The sequence below is a fragment of the Lycorma delicatula genome, chromosome 7, assembly GCF_047948215.1.
Source record: "Lycorma delicatula isolate Av1 chromosome 7, ASM4794821v1, whole genome shotgun sequence".
Classification (NCBI taxonomy): domain Eukaryota; kingdom Metazoa; phylum Arthropoda; class Insecta; order Hemiptera; family Fulgoridae; genus Lycorma; species Lycorma delicatula.
In genome coordinates, this window is record NC_134461.1 from 130,253,710 (window position 1) to 130,272,261 (window position 18,552).

The window sequence follows — 18,552 nt, forward strand, 5'->3', positions numbered from 1 at the left end:
TCATGTCTTTATTATCGACCTTTAGATTACGGTAGGAAGCCAAAAATAACGGGAATTTTTATGCGGGGGGGAGCAGGGTCATAGTACTTAAGAGTCTAGGCCTAGGCAGAGCTTTTCCGACTTAGTGTGTGAATTTACAACGCAGAGTTATTTTCTGATTACGGCGAAAACTGATGGCTAAAAATCATGAGCAACGCAGCAAGTTTCCTTTTAGGGAAAAAACGCGACGAAATGATTCAGAAACCTTTAAGGAATCTGCGGTGAGAAAAACACGTGCTTACGAGTAGTTTCATGCTTCAAACGAGGAAAAATGTCAACTGAAGTTCATCAACAATCTGGGGGTGTCACACAAACGTTTGAACCGACAAAAATATCAAAAAAGATTGGTGACGTTATCAACCGACATAGTCAACAAACCACAATAATTTTTCCTGGAAATTCTCAAAAGATTGGGTGTTTATATACGGAAATAACGACCGGAAACGTGGCAAACAGGTAACTGGGATTTCATCATGACAACGCTCCGCCAACACCGCACTCACTGTGGAGCAGTTTTTGACAAGAAGCGGAATAAACTACTTTCCCCGTTCTCCTCACTCGCCCGATTTTACACCTTGCGATTTCTTTTTGTTCCCAAAGATATAAAGGAACCTGAAGGGAAAGCCATTTGGCACGGTAGAAATTGTGAAACAAACAACAGCGGATGTCTTGAAAGATACAAGTGAAGAGTTTGAAAATTTTGTTTTGAGCAACGGAAAAACTTTGGACAAGTGTACGGGATATAATGGAGAATAGTTTGAAGATGACTGAATTTTAAAAATGTAAAATACACGATTTAAAAAAATAATAATTCCGATTATTTCTGGGTACTCCCTTGTATTTAGTGTGTTTTATATTACAAATAATTAATATGGACTTTATCACATCTATTTTTTAATTTCATAATTATCTATTTATTTCATGATGCCGCTATGACCAAAGTTTTTATCACGGTTCAGCTTACAGATAAATGTATTAAAGGACTGTTTCTTAATAATAAGGATAAATCCAATTGTTTGTAAAATTCCGAATCTAAACCCCCAAAAAAAAAATTTCCAAGGGCAGTTCGGAAAGTAACCACCGGTTTTTTATTACGCGGGAAGGAGTGGAGGTAGCACTACCGTTTCTGTACAGACGTACGGGGGAGGCCAACGGCATCCAGCTGTGGCAATAGCAAGATCATATGATCGCTAGTTGATTTTCTGTGGCTTGTTAAAATGTGCGTTGCAATAGGAAACCCCGCGAAGTGTGTAGTGCGCGCTATCATAAGATTTCTCACGGCAAAACAATACTCATCGGGAACTTTGCGCAGCGTATGGACCAACAATTACGAGCGAAGGAGTTGTACGAGATTGGGTTCGTTCATTCAAAAGTGGACGAAGAAAGGAGTTTCCGTCCATCTGTGGTCAATCATGAAGTGGTTAAAAAGATTAATGCCATAGTCCGTGAAAATCGACGTTTTCCTATCTCGGAGCTTTCCAATAAATTCCCGCAAATTTCCAGGGCTGTTTTATTCGAGGTAGTGACGGGGAAACGTTAGGCTACCCTAAGTTCCGAAGTAAGGAACAGGCGGGAGATTTTTTTGCAGCCGGAATTTCTAAGTTAGTTACAAGATACGATAAGTGACTAAATTTAAATGGTAATTATGTTGAAAAGTAGCGGAAAGATGTAGTTTTAAGTTTTATATAATAAAATGTATTTACCTACAAGTGTGTTTTATTTATAACCAAACGGAGGTTACTTTCCGAAATTTCATTCGAATCGGTCCATCCAGTCTGGGGATATCTAGCAAAACACAGACAAATATAAGTACAAACATCAAATCTTTCAATGCTTAAGTCTTCTTTTTTTGTTGGAAAGGGTCATAAAAGATGAAGATCTGGAAGACAACCTAAACGTGCAGTAGAAAAAGTAAAACTCATAACTGTTAAAATAATTGTAACACACGAGCAGATAACAATCATCACAAAAACTAACACACACACAGGCCTGCTAGAATCAGTCTGATCATGCGCTCATGTTACTAAACATCGGTAAATCGCATTGGAATCAAAATCTTCCGTACATGTTGTGCAATATTAAAAATAGATTTTAGAAACTTAGGTAATGCATTCCTGTATACACAGCTGTCAAACGAAAGAAAATTGTAATATATTTTTATTGTCTATTATAATAACAGTAATCGTTTGAATGAATTCGTAATCAAAAATTATTACAGAGTACTTAGATGCAGGAATTTTAATTTACATTTGGAAATTATTTATAATGAATCCATTAATCGTATATTTATAAATTTTGTTAAAATATTATAACGAACAATTTACATTAAATATTAATTTACCTAAATAAAGTCACAAAACTCATTTAGTAACAGATAACAATATTTACAACAAATTAACGAGCTCGAATTACCGTACAATTCATTAACGAGAACAAATTAACGTAGTAAAATTTAACCTAGTCTCATTTAGTATTACTTGCCAAAAATAAACAATAATATAGTACAAAAAAAAAATTAAAATAAAAATTAAAAAATTAAAATAAAGAGAAAATTAACGTCATAAATAAATTTTGGCAATATCAACAGAAAAAAAATCTTATACGCTGATGGCAACAGTAAAAGTGTAGTCCTAATAAATGTTTTTTCTTTTTGTTTTCGTATAATTAAAAAAAAAAAAAAAACTGTCAATTAATTTTAGGTTTCTTTGGAACAGAAAATTAGTGTTAGTAATCAAAACTACTCGGCAAAGTATTTAATTTTTCGATCGGTTTATAAATTACACACAGGTATTTAGATTTAAGTCTATAAATTTCAAAAATTTAATTAGAATACACCACCGCAATATTAAATTTAAAAATAGTAAAAAATAAATTTTCATAGTCGAATAACAATATAGAAATAAAAAAATAATTATATCATAAACAGAAATACGATTAAATAAATATCATATGAGGTTTTAAAAAAGGAAATAAAGGTCGTAAATAAACTTCTTTACAATTGTATTTCATAAAAATACTATCAGTATTTACATGAAAATATTGAAAAATTAAGCGATACAAAATATAAAATAACAAGTAGTAAGAATTACAATTATAATGAAATTAGAAAGAAAACAAACACGTTTTAACTAGGTAATGTTTTGGAAGATAATCGATGTCACAATAAACTGTCTTATCCATATTTTTTCGACTGTCCATATTTTTGTAGATACTTTCCTTTAACCGTATACTTAAAATTTTTGTAGGAACAATCTGGTACTAATATAGTTATAGCTGTCTTCGGAGTAATGTTATGCTACTGATATACCGTAAAATGTCGGGGATGTGTTTTTTAAACCTAAAGATTAAACTTTGAACGGGGCACAAAAATAGAAATATATTTTTTTAAATAACGTAATATGATTTTAGTAAATAGATGTCTTATCATTAACACATAAGAGAATATAAATGATATAAAATGAATGCATTCATAGATATTATTATTTATTTATTATATTTTGTTAAATAAATAATTTATTAGAACGACATACTCGAATGAATTGTCATGAATGATGGTCTTCAGATACATGCGAATCATCAGTGATCCTTCCTCTCATGTCTGAGAGCCGGTGACACGATTTATAACCCGCTGACAATTTCTCGCCATAGCCCACGATCTTCTGCCGTTCGAATCGATGTGCGTAACGTTTCTCTAGTCGTCTCTTGAATTCGGTCCAGCCATCTTTTCAGCGGTCTTCTGCGTGACCTCTCTCTCTTTTTGTTTCTCTTTAGCCTCCCGAACCGCTGTAAGTTATTACTTCAGAGGTCGAATGAGGATGATATGTATAAATATAAATAAAGTGTATTCTTGTACAGTCTCAGGTCAACCGTTCCTGAAACGTGTGGTTAACTGAAATCCGACCGCCGAAGAACACCGGTATCCACGATCTAGTATTCAAATCCGTTTAAAACAGTTGGTTTTATAAAGGCAGTAGTTTTATTTTTTGTAAAGGCAGGCCTTTATTAGGATTTGAACCTTAGAACTCTCGACTTAGAAATTAGCTGATTTCCGATGACGAGTTCACCCTGGGTCGGTCTATTAACCTGCTGCCCTCGATTTTTCTGTACGATTATTTTTTCAAGATTTTCACCTACAGACTACACTGCCAATAACACGGAGGATGCGCTAGAAGCATATTGCGGGCAATTCCTTTGTATTCTCAGCTCATTTATAATCGAGTTGTTCTCTTTTCCGTCTGTGCGAATGAAGTATTCTTCGGTAGGCCCGCATTTCGAATACATCGATTCTCCTTCGATGTCTCAACGCTGAACATGACTACTGGGAAGACTAGTACCTCAAGCAGTCTCAGATTTGTACTCCTCGTGACCGCTCTGTACTTCCAAATAGCTGCCGACTTCGTAAGCGCCTCCTCCGCCAAGATAATTCTTCGTATTTCGGCCGACTAGTCCCGAACGTTATCTATTGTGGATCCTAGATACACAGAACGGTCCACCTTTTCGAAATCATATAGCGCATCACTGACTGGAAGATCAGGGTTTGTCTACGTTCATCACTTTTGTTTTTCAGATTTTAATTCGGCCTTAGTGCTTCACTCCCTTGCTGAATTCGGTCGAGGATCTCCTTTATTTCAACTTCAGAACCTGTGAAAAAGGCTTTATCGTCAGCAAACCTTAAGTTGGCTATACGCCGACCTTCTATTCGTACACCGCCGTGCCGGTTTTTCAGGTTCTTCCGCGTAATATATTCGCCGTAAATGTTAAATAAGATCGAAGAAAGAATACATCCCTGTCGTGCACCTCTTGGCAAGTAGAAGGGCTCTGTTATGTTATTTTCCAGTTTAATTGCTACCACGTTCAATAGAATACGTACGAGAATACATGCAGATACATTATGGAGAAGAAATTTAATTAAAAACTACATAATAAGTTTTTGATCATTTATTTCGATCAACATCCAATGAATTGAATATATACACATATATAACTGTCTAGTAATCTAAAACGATTTTATTTTTAACAGGCTACTTTTTAAAAATAAGACAACATTTTATTTAGGTTATTGTAAGAATTTTTTTAATTGATTGGCCTGTGATTCTGGCTGGAATCGATGATTAATAGTTTCATATTTTTATTTATTTTTATTATCTTTATTTTTGTTATTATTTTTCTTTCAATTTTATCTAGGATTAATTTCATTTTCAATTTTATCACTGTATTCTTGTTTTGTATTCATGGTTCTAAGTAATTTAATCTGTATGTATGTACATATAATTTTGTCACTAGCTGAAATTTTAGTACTGCAAGACTTGTAACGTGTAATTAATTTTGAAGTCTAAATTGGAAATCCACACTTGACCGTTATTCAATAAATGATTAGTTTATTATTTTACTCGCTGAAAATTAATGGATGGAGACCTCTAATACAGAAGGGGTAGGTACCTAATTCCACAAGCTTATGTAATAAATGTTTACTTATATTAATTTATATTGTTTGTTGTATGTCTACTAAGCTTACGTATTAAAAATTTATAACTGTAAATAATTTTATTTTCATTTATAATCAGTTTATTTTGTGGAATAAAGATTATTATTATCATTATTATTATTATTATACTCGTATAATTTACTAATAAATTTAAAAGGAATTAAAAATATAAGTAGCGAAATAAATTTTACTAATAAAAAAATAAATAAATAGCCGTGTTTTCACACGGCTATGTAAAGAACTTTACAACACTAAGAGTAAATTTTTAGAATTCATATATTAATTAAATAATTTTAATTAAATTTACTTTTACCTGGTATGTAGTAAAATGCAATATTTATTGTTTATTTATATTACACCTAATAATAATGATCGTGAAATGCATACTAAAATAAGCGATTATTACATCACAAATGCGAGAAATGTAAACAGCGTAAAGAATTTTAGAAATTATTATTCCATAAATCAATTTTAATAATATTTTTAGAACATAAAATTATTAGATTTTATTTTTAAACATCTTACTGAACCAATTACATCTGAAATAGTGTAATTTATACTTGAAAATTTATAAATCATTTAACTATTTCGTAAAGAATGCTGAAAAGTAAACATTTAAATAATTTTGGTGCAGGATTGATTCGTATATTTTTCTTTGGATAACCATAAATATAAATAACTAAAAATAAAATCATGTTTTGAAAAATTAAGTACCGTATCTTAAAAAAGTTCTGTTATTAAATATCAAGGTTTAAAATAAACGTGATGTAAACGTAAATTAAGATAATTATATCGCCCAGGTATTTTAAATTTATGAAAGTTAATATTTTATACAGTCAATATTTTTTTGTAAACGGATTTATTTATCGGGTTGTGAAATCACTATATAATTATAATTCAAACATAAAAAATTGCTAAAGATTACAAAACGGAAGATTTTATGATAAATCAAAAATATAATATTTCGTAAAATCAAAAATGTCCACATTAACATTTTTTTTTAATTTTAAATTTCTGAACCAATAACAAACACAGAGGATTCTTAAAAAATTATTATTTAGGGCTAACGATGAAAATCCATTTTTCTAGTTGTACTAATCTACGAATTGCAATTGCATGAACATATAATATGTATACAAGGAGAAAATCAAAACAGCACTAAACATTCATTGGTGAAATTAACTAAGAGAGAAGTCTAATAACTGAATACAAAGATTAAAAGTCTACAACGATATCGGTTCGATTTTTTTTAGAATCTAACTTGGTCTTAAACATTGAAAATTAAAAACAAAACTAAAAAATTGTTTTTACTGTCACTTTTTTATGATTTAAAGAATAATAAATAAATAATTTTTTTTATATTTCTTCATGTGTATTTTTGTTTTAATAATTAGTAGTTAAATATTTCAGTAACTGCTGATGATGATTGTTTAGAAATCGAAACGTGCATTTACCCGTAGTAGATTTTTTAACAAAAGTAAAAATAATTTAAAAATAAGTTATTTTTAACACTATAATATAATTATCACTACTAGTGATTGTATATGTTGCAAACTGTTCGTGTTTCAGTGCGGTATAGTTTCGTTCATTGGAGTTGTGTTTTTTAAAATGCCTTATCCAATCGAGGAAAGGATTGCTACAGTCGGGTTGATGTGCGTTCTGGATCCTTTCAAGAGAAGCGTCAAATATTAGCGGAAAAATTTCCGAATGTCAAATCGCAGCAAATAATAGCGAACGCGATTCGGTAAAAACGAAACAGATACCTTCCGTTAGGACTGCAGTTGACGTAACCGATACTCAAAGAATCTTTACCGGTCCAAAAAAAAAGTTTTAATATAAAATATTCAAATTGCCGTAAGATTCCTCATAATTTAAATCAGAAACCGCATCCTTAAACAATTGTACAACTTAATAAAACAAATTAAAACGATTGCGTCGGTGCGTGATCACGCAACGGAAGCGAAGCTTCTTACGTAATATTATATGAATTATTAATGGTGTAAAATAAGGTATACGCAATATACACAAATGATAAAATTTTTTATTAATAAGAAATATGAACCGACAATGAAATACACAAAATATAAAAAATATTTATTAACATAAAACATTGAAAAATTTAAACATAACATTGAAGTTTAATCATTATAAGTTGGAGCACGTGTTTTCTATGTTATACGGTCAGCTGTATTCCAACACATTGTAGCATAGATTGCGGGTGAGAGAAACAGAGAGAACAAGTGTATACGCACAAGCTGTGTATATGTATGAAAGAGAGAGGAAGAACGCCAGTGTGTAAGAGTAAGACAGAGGGAGGGAGAACACGCTTACCGAACACAAGTGTCAGTATCTATGTACAGCACACGATAGGCACAGAGGGAGAACAAATAGCTTGTGACGCTCGTTTTTTGTTTTTTTAAAAATTGATTACTCATCTCCAAGCCTGCGTTAAGAAGCTTCGCTTCAACAGACAAACCGAAACACCTTAACTATTGCAATTTTTTTTTCAAGAACATTGTTGATAGATGGAAAGATTTGATGTATTTCATTTCAGACCGGCGTGGTTTTCATTTATCTGGGAATGTTAATTCACACGACATCAGGTATCTAATACCAGAAAATCCTCATCAAATGTTTGCGCGTCCACTTCGCAATAAATACTGAGCTATTTCTGGTAATCGTAAAGCGGAGGCGACATTTTTTGATCGGACTCTCGATACAGAGGTGTACCGTACAATTTTCCAAGAATTCTACATTAGGTTAACAGATTGCGAAAAAAATGTATTTTTTAAAATAAGATTGTATAACGTAGCAATTCACTAGCACACGTTCATTGGGCGTTCAAAAAATTAGTATACAAGCGATTTTTTCCTTGCTGTTTATTTGAAGGATTGAGTTTTTGAATCGAATCCCCACACTTTGGATAAACTTAAGGCGAACATAAAACAAAAAATCGAGTTACTGACAACGTTTTGCGTCAGATGACTCTTAATACGATCATTCAAACACTTTTTGTAAAAATATGGTAAATATGTAAACTTTTGCTAATGTAAGTACAGAATTTCTTTGCTGAGGGCGTTCGGGTCCAGCAGATGGCCGGATCAGGACGTTCTGATGACGCATTGAGGACCCTCGAGGTTTATGAGGTGGGCGCGCGATTCAGGGGAGGGTATGCGTGGGGTGCATACCCGGACCCGGACAAGGAGATAGGGAAGGGAAGGGTAGCCCTCTTGGGGAGAGTCACCATGGTAACCGGGAAGGATGTCGTGATGTCTCAATGATCCAAGAGCGACCCCGTCGGGAGACAACTTCAAGCTGTATAAAGGGGGGGGGGGGGCTAGTCTTCAGCCACGTCACTTGGGACCGATCGAAGTAACGTCTTCTAGGCGGTTACCGGTTGCTCTCAAGTGGTAAAAAAAAGTACAGAATTTAATTTTACATTTAAGTTTTATCCTTATTTCACTCATGAAATGTTAAATTTCGCAACTACGTTTAAGTCTGTAGCGGTTCAGTTCTAGGTCGCTCACCCGGTGTAATAACTTTTCGTAAATATAGTTAGAAATTAATCTCGTATACGATACATTTCATTTCTCTCTAGAATTTAGATTGTTAATACAACATTAGCCGTAGTAACTGAACAACCCTGAACCTGAGTTACTACTACTTAGGCCTAATTCAACCTTGCCTTTCTCAGTTAAACGTAAGCCTTGACTAGACTGTCTGATAATCGCAATTACAATTCAGCAATAAAAATTATACGGCAGATAGATTATATTTACATTTAATAGCTGTTGTAGTTTTGTTTAATACTTTAAATACTTCTTGGAGATAATAATTTTAACTTAAAAGAAATTTTAAATATTTTTCTTAATAAAACAATCCGATGAATGAAGAATTAAAAACATATATTACATCTATAAAACCTATTCACTTCAAAAAGCAAATCAAAATCTTCGTATAAACTGTATAACTTTCATTTCAATTTTATTTATTAATTATAAGTCTTATTTAATATAATTCAATAATCACACATCGATTATATTAAACATAATACGTATTATAATAACTGATTATGGAAAAATTGTATTCATATTTCAACATAAGCGATTAAAGATCGTTAAATACTTAATATACAAATATATAAATAATATAAAATTAAGATTGATTGGGCATTTACAACAGAGAATGTAGACGGAAAAATTCGAAGACACTTAATCATAAACGTGTAAGAAAATAAAGTAAAAATGATCGCATTATAAAAAGGAAGATCTAAAAAACTAACCGTAAATTCGGAAGTTTTTCGAAGAGAAATACTGCAGAGAGACCGAGTAATGCTAAGTTCAACGACCTTCAACCTGACCCAGTAACAACTGGTTAAAGGGAGAAAATGGTAACAAGTAACAAAAAGGAGGAGGAGAAATTTGTAATAATTTTTTATCATAAGAATTAGTTCTTAGGTTAAAGCCTTGTAAATAAAATCAAATAGGTTAGTATACTGTAATGAGAGGTCTAGCTGAACAAATTATAGTGCGGTAAATAACTGTTTTAATCTGATTTTATTCATAATAAATTACTCAGTGTCATAAATGAAAAAACGGAAAGAATTTCAGGTTTCTTCGAGTGAAAATAAAAAAGAAAATTTTCATCAACATAGGTCTGGAAACGCTTCTTTTTCGAAATACTGCTAGTAAAAAAAAAAATTTATCCTATTTTCTGTTCAAAGGGTAAATGAAGCCGTACTGAAATTCAAAGAACTTAAATTACGGTGTAAATTTGATTTTTCTTTCCGTTTTTTGATCTATAAAATTGAATAAAACATGTTCTGCAACCATATCTGAAGGGATTTTGGGGAAATTATTGTAAAGCATAAACAATAAGAGTCGCAAAACAAAATATTTTATATTCTACAAACAATAACTTCATTACTGCCCGTAAACAAATAGAATTTTGCCAAAAAAAAATGTAGAGAATTTAATTCTAAGAAAAATCTATAAAAGTTTTTACGAAATTTATCTTCTAAAAAACAAACAGACTTAAACGCGGCACAAAAATATTGTATTATAATATTAAACTTCTATTCTTTGGTACGACACTACTGCTTTGCGAGTAGTGTCAGCCAATTTTGAAACTAGTTATGAAAAATATTTACATAAACGTTATTCTGGTTAAGGTTGTCGTAGCCCTTCGTTTTTTACGCTAAACTTCTGTTTTTAAATGCCCGTTAAAATGATATGTCACTAACCTATTATTGAGTTTCCCTCCCGCAGCGTCTTGGGAGTGAACGGTGTCATACTTCAAAATAGATAGTTCTGGCTAGAGAACATTTGAAATTTTTTTTTTAAGACTAAAAAATTAAATAACCACCATTTTGGTTAGGGCCGGTAGCCCGAAGTTCTTTTACGTCACAAATTTTGAGTTTTAATGTTTTAAACTGATCTAATAAATTTACTCTTTCCATTTAAAATTTCTGAGTTACCCTCCATGGATGACTGTGGTAGGGCGGTCTTCTATCAAAAGAAAGATCATTTGGATCTATTTCGTAATAAAATTAAATTTTTTTTGTTAAAAATTATTTATTTACGATTTTATGTACTTACGAACATCCGATACTTAAAAAAAAAATATGTAAACATCGGTAATTGAAAATGCCTCAAATAAACTGTAAAATTTTAAAACCAACTGCTATTAAAAACAAAGGACGTTAATCAATTATTAGAAATAGGAAAGAGATAATTAATAAATTCATACAAAACTGAGACAGAGGACGAATTTTATTAGTAAATTAATTAATTACAAGTTGAACAATTTTTACGAATAATTTAAAATATACCAGACGGTAGCATTACTTTACATTACTAAAATATTAAAGCTATTCTGGATTTTTTAATTTCTCCTATTTTAGAGATCTCTTTAATGAAATTGTACACAAAAAGATCTTTTTGCAAAATTGAATACTGAGGATATATACTAACGTTTATTCTGTTTTTATCTCGGATTGAATTAAAAAAAGCTAGGGTAGTGTTTTATGCATTAGAGAGATTAATTCTATTAAACAGTAGTTTCATAGTCATAACAGTAGTTTCATCGCCCGTTTTTTTAGTGAGTAACAAATTAAGCTCTCCGATGAACCGAGTTAATAAAGTTAAAACTAAAAAAATTAAAAATTTTATCTATTGAATAAAAACATTTTTTAATTTGTAAGAAAAATACAAAATATTATACTTTTAAATTATACTAATTTTATACAAATTAATATAATTTAAATTTTAATAATATTTTCCTTAATTCTTTTAAAAAGAGTAAACAATAAATAAAATTTCTAATATTTCAGTTACTTAATAAAGTAATGAATGAAATTTTTATTTTAATCCTATAAAACTAATAAAAGCATTTTTATAATATTTAATTAGGTTAAATATATATATATAGTCCACATTGATCAGTATTTACATATTACTGAGTATGCGTTTATTAACCGTGTCACAATTGGGATGTCATTAGCTAAAAAGCTACGAATTTTAAATCGTTAACTTTTCCTTCATTTTTTGAGTACATTAAAGATTTATCAAAAAAATTATCGTTAAAAAATGAAAACCCGCCACAATTTCGGTAATATTTTGGTGGATACAACACATAATTCTATGATATTTTTATTTTTTGACATTTCCCCCTAAACGCATCTATTCCGGAAATACACCTTTTGACAATATACGTATCCAGTAAGTTGAAACTTAGGTCCAGTGTTGTAATTTTATTCTTTTGTTACTGTTTCAATGGAGTTGTTGTATTTTTTAAAATACTTTATTACATTGGTTAACTTTTAAAAACTGTACAGTTTTACGTTTTAAAAGTTTTGCAGGATTTTAAATCATCAGCCCAAATTCTATAATTTTTTTTTTGTCTTTAGTCATTTGACTGGTTTGATGCAGCTCTCCAAGATTCCCTATCTAGTGCTAGTCGTTTCATTTCAGTATACCCCCTACATCCTACATCCCTAACAATTTGTTTTACATATTCCAAACGTTGCCTGCCTACACAATTTTTTCCTTCTACCTTTCCTTCCAATATTAAAGCGACTATTCCAGGATGCCTTAGTATGTGGCCTATAAGTCTGTCTCTTCTTTTAACTATATTTTTCCAAATGCTTCTTTCTTCATCTATTTTTTTTTTTTAACATTCTCCTGTAGCACCGCATTTCAAAAGCTTCTAATCTTTTCTTCTCAGATACTCCGATCGTCCAAGCTTCACTTCCATATAAAGCGACACTCCAAACATATACTTTCAAAAATTTTTTCCTGACATTTAAATTAATTTTTGATGTTAACAAATTATATTTCTGACTGAAGGCTCGTTTCGCTTGTGCTATTCGGCATTTTATATCGCTCCTGCTTGGTCCATCTTTAGTAATTCTACTTCCCAAATAACAAAATTCTTCTACCTCCATAATCTTTTCTCCTCCTATTTTCACATTCATTGGTCCATCTTTGTTATTTCTAATACATTTCATTACTTTTGTTTTGTATTTGTTTATTTTCACGCGATAGTTCTTGCGTAGGACTTCATCTATGGCGTTCATTGTTTCTTCTAAATCCTTTTTACTCTCGGCTAGAATTACTATATCATCAGCAAATCGTAGCATCTTTATCTTTTCACCTTGTACTGTTACTCCGAATCTAAATTGTTCTTTAACATCATTAATTGGTAGATCCATGTAAAGATTAAAAAGTAACGGGGATAGGGAACATCCTTGTCGGACTCCCTTTCTTATTACGGCTTCTTTCTTATGTTCTTCGATTATTACTGTTGCTGTTTGGTTCCTGTACATGTTAGCAATTGTTCTTCTATCTCTGTATTTGAACCCTAATTTTTTTTAAATGCTTAACATTTTATTCCGGTCTACGTTATCGAATGCCTTTTCTAGGTCTATAAACGCCAAGTAAGGTCTATAAACACCAAGTTTGTTTTTCTTAAACTTTCTTCTACTATTAATCTGAGGCCTAAAATTGCTTCCCTTGTCATTATACTTTTCCTGAAACCAAATTGGTCTTCTCCTAACACTTCTTCCACTCTCCTCCCAATTTTTCTGTATAGAATTCTAGTTAAGATTTTTGATGCATGACTAGTTAAACTAATTGTTCTGTATTCTTCACATTTATCTGCCCCTGCTTACTGTAATAGTCTCTTTATTTTAGTATAAAACGTATAAATGAAATAAAATCACAAAGTAGAACAATAGCTAAAACAGCTATTAATAATAGCTGTTTTATTTTAATTTATGAGAGCAAATTATGAATTTAATGGAATTGAAAAATTATTTTTTTATTAAAATTTACAAAAACAAATATTGTAACATTAGACAATACAAATGAAAAAAAATATTATCGGCAAATATTTTATTACAAATAAGAAAAAATAAATAATATTCTTAAAATATTAATTTAAAAAAAATTATTTTATCACTGACAAATAAGTGAATTATTACAATTAAAATTAATGAAAAATAGATTCACAACCGTCCATGAAAATCTAGGGAAGTTTCACGTTTCGAAAACTCTGTTATATAATGTTATTTATTGAAAATACGAACAACTAAAAATGACGTGTACTCCTTATCAGGTACGTTTAGGGAAATGTCTTAGGTTTTAGGTCCGCGTCGAAAATTCTTATAAAAATTGAGGATTTCCATTAAAAAATATGAAAATAGCCGCCATATTGCTTTTTTAATTAAAAACTCCTGAATTCTTGCGTTTAGGGAAAAAATATCCAGGAATAAAACTACCTCAAAATCCTGTGTTGGATCCAAAGATATTTTAACTTGAAATTTCCATTTAAAAAATAAATACACAGATTTGTTATTAATTAGCCTGAATATTATTATACTTAAATATTATTCAACATATTTTTAAATACAAAAGTAATTATGTAAAGTAAAAATTAAATTTTACGCTCTGCAACATTCCACTTGCCTTCTTATTTTCCCGACATAGGATACACGATGTTTTTGAAAATACGTACGGTATTTACGGGAATAATTTGGGTTTCGTATCGGGTTGTCTGCAGCTGTATCGTTTAACGTAAACAAATGATTCTTTTTTTATATAAATCCACTTCTCCGGAACATATGAGCGACGATCAATCGCTCTAATTCAGGAAAAAACCGGGTTAACAACTTGCGGGTGATATGATGATACGACTTATTTACATAAATAATTCTTTACTTACAGGAATATTCATTCATCCTGCTCAAAAATAGTAATTTACTATTGAAGGCAACAATATAATTTCACAGAAATTTATTGAATACATTCAATTTTTTTTATTGTTTAAAATTTCTTTCTACTAAAATGCATAAATTTATGTATAACAACTGTTATCACATCAGTTAGACATGTCAGTATAAAATTATTAACCAATATTACTTTATATATATAAAAAATTCACTAAATCTGATTACCTTATTACGTGTATGTTGGATTCCACAAATAACAGTATCAACAAATGGTACTGTTATTGTTAAATACTGTTACTTTTGTTTTCAAGAAATGGAAAACTGTCTAAAATACTGCTTTTTTATGTATAATTCACCCAAATAAATTTTCAAAACATGCGTTTAGAATGTAATTGATATCTTGTATAGTGTACGATTAATTCTGTGCCTGCCCGTGATTCGAACCCGAGGCCTTACAGATGAAAGGCTGGAGAACGCTACCACTCTGCCACGGAGTTAATTAAAATCGCTAAAAATACTCCCAAAAAAAGAAGAAATCTAATTACCAAACAGCCGTAAGTTTTCAAGTTAGCTTAACTTTCATTCTTCTGGAATTTTTTTCACAATAAAAACCGGATTCACTTTATATTACTACGAGTCGGCCCGTATAGACAGAATCGTTTTACTGGACCCTCCAGTAAAACGATTAATTTATTTTCTCCTTAAATAATATCTTTAATTCACAACTTCATCTCCTTGGGGGCGAAAAAATAATGAATAATTTTAATATCTTAACCTTCAAGGGAACTAGGGCCTCGGTCAGTGGCTTAAAACCTTCCCTGGGTTAACACGAATGTAACCTACAAATTTCAAAGTAATCGGCCGGTTGATTCTAGCGTGTTGCGATAACAAACAGACAAACTTTATATATATATATATACATTTCTGAATAACCGTGATCTGTTAGATCGAGAGTGTACCTGATGCGTGCGATAGTTAGCCTTCAACCTACTAACAAATACCTCGTTTGAATTTAAGAAATCGGACGATTATTTGCAGATATATTATAAGAGTACCCCTTTGAACTTCCCAAAACAGCGCCCCAGGGACACCCCGTTTGTTACCGGTTGATGGCGATCAGTTAATCTTCCCACGAGGTGCTCGCATACCTCACCACTCTAGCCTCACACGCAGTCCCCACGAGAAGCCCGTTATTTTTAAACAGAAATTTTTAAATTTTAATATTATTTTATTTAACGTAAATTTAATTCTATTATTCTTGAAATATTATTCGTTCGATCGATTCGAATCATTAAGTCCAAACCCAGCTCACACAGTGATAAAGACTCACAGTTCACAATTCATTAAATTTACGCTTCGACCGGAAAATCTCCATTACTACATATATATATTTTTTCGAAATTTTTTGAGATAAAATATATCTAAAAACTTCTCGGTTATGCCAAGAAACATGGGTAAAAATTAAGCTGTGATTGATGTAGTAGTTTTTTTGGTTTATCCCGAGCAAACCAAAACCCTCTTCTTTACATAATAGTATAGATACAGACACTATTAAAACTTTAAACTATATAAATATACTCTTTAAATAGATATACTAGATACATTTAAATTATGATGAATGTAATAATTACAATCTGTTTTTTAAATTAATAATATTACCACTTCGCTCAAATATAAAAACCAGATTGTTTTATTTACAAATAATAATAATTGTAACAAATTTTTCACATTACGAATATAAACGATAAGAAAAAAATTACACAATTTTATTTTGTAATCGATCTGTAAAGAACTAAGCGTTGGAACATTTTAAATTTTATATATAGAAAAAGAAGATAACATAGTAAGGGATGAAACATTCGATTTGAAAGTTAGTTTTATTAAACATACGATAATAATTAATTGATAACGTATTCTAAAAATACCAGTGTAAAACGAAGGCTGAAGTTTTTAAAAACTATTTCATAATGTCATTTAATACAATAGTATTACACTTTTATTACGAGAAACATTCATTAAATTATAACAATAGTAATATTAATAATAATAAAAGAAAGAAAAACCATTAAACAAACATTGTCCGAATTAAAAAAAAAACTAATTCCCAATAAAAATCTGTTCAATAAATAGAAAAATTTTAGACACAACGAGAAAAAGAAAAATTAGCTTCTATAGTAATTCCTTCAGAATCAATAAAAAGTGATTCACAAAATAAATTTTTGAATACCTAAATTCAAGAAAAACAAAGAGAAAATGGAACAAACCGGTTTAAGAAGGAATAGTAGAACTAAAGGTAACAAGAAACCATTACAAGTAAAACAAAATAAGAAAATAATGAAAAATGAAAACCAAAGATTCCAGGTGAAACCGAAATCAAAACGAGGGCAATACACTAAAACAGAAGAACAAGAGAAAGTACTTTTCAAATGAATGAAAGGTTAATGTTAAAAAAAAGCCACGTTATACATCTATATAAGTTATTGATTTAAAGTAACCGAAGAAGGGTGATGCGGAAAATAATAAATAAATACAAAATAAAATACAAAAAAAAATTTAATATTATTAAATCCTTTAATTTTCTACTTTTTGAAGTCGGCGTTCTACAAAAAGAAAATTACCAGTAACTTACTAATCTTTAATTTTACACCGAATTCAAAAACTGAATTTTAAAGAAAAATGAAATACTATCATTTTTTTAATATTTAGTACCTTTCTTTGTTTCTTTAAAACTGATTTTATTTTAAACGTAGGAAAGCTTAATTTTTTTTTATTATAACCACACAGTAACTTTACTATCTGTTCAGCAAGATAGTTGAACAAGTAAATATGATATATTTGAACTAACATTAAGTAGCCACAGACCCAGCGGTTTTTGACTTAGTAATGAAATAGAAGAGCACTCCGTACGGCCAGACCATAAAGTCACCTAATTGATACGATAAGCCAAACAAAAACATTGTTCCTCAACAATCTTGAAAAATCACTGATTATTTTATCTAATAAATCGACCGCCAAATAATTCTGGTGCTGATCCAAACGATTTTGGTACCGTAGGCTGACCAGAGAGATTTCCTCCCGAACGGTTCGCAACTTAAGATCATTATACATGAAGCTATTGCTTATGTACCAGGGTATGTTGAGCATTTTCCTCAGTGTTTTTGTTTGGCTGCGTTCAAGTAGTACTGGAATTGCATGCCGTACCCCACAATTCAAACTCCTAAGTCCAAACAAGTTTCAAATAAAACACCATTTATAAAAAAAAAAAAAATCCCCGTCTACTAAAAAGATAAAAAAAGAGAAACCCGAATCGTGATTATAACAAGAAAAGGAAGTAACAACTTCTACAGAGCCTGAGCTTCGGCAGTCTGATGTGCTGAAATATTTATTTATAATACTTTTTTTTTAATCTCGTGTATTTTAAATTAATTTTCTTAAAGATTCACTAAATATAATTTGAATGTCAGAATAAATTTACACTATACCGGTCCAATATCAATACGATAGAATAATTAGAAAACCTATAAACCGATTCAAAAAATCGTTTACTTATGTTATCTGGAAAAAAATTACAATTAAAAAAAAAAGAAAGGATTGTCGATATTAATACATTTCGTCGTGATAACGGCTTGATTATACGCATAATAATAATATATAAGTGGAATCGAGAACCTTTCTTTGAAAGCATTTTTTTGAAGTCATTTATAAAATATTATAAGTGTTTTAATCCGATTTACTACGATTCGTAATGTATATTTTACCTACAAGATGAAAATTACAGTTTTTTTTTGTTAACCGGTAT

The 18,552-nt window shown here is 30.5% G+C and overlaps 1 protein-coding gene across 3 annotated transcripts in view; it reads right to left on the reverse strand.

Annotated features, from left to right (window-relative positions):
• LOC142327738 (organic cation transporter protein-like) overlaps positions 1-18,552 on the reverse strand; it is a 458,452-nt gene that overhangs the window by 152,309 nt on the left and 287,591 nt on the right. The window lies entirely within an intron of this gene.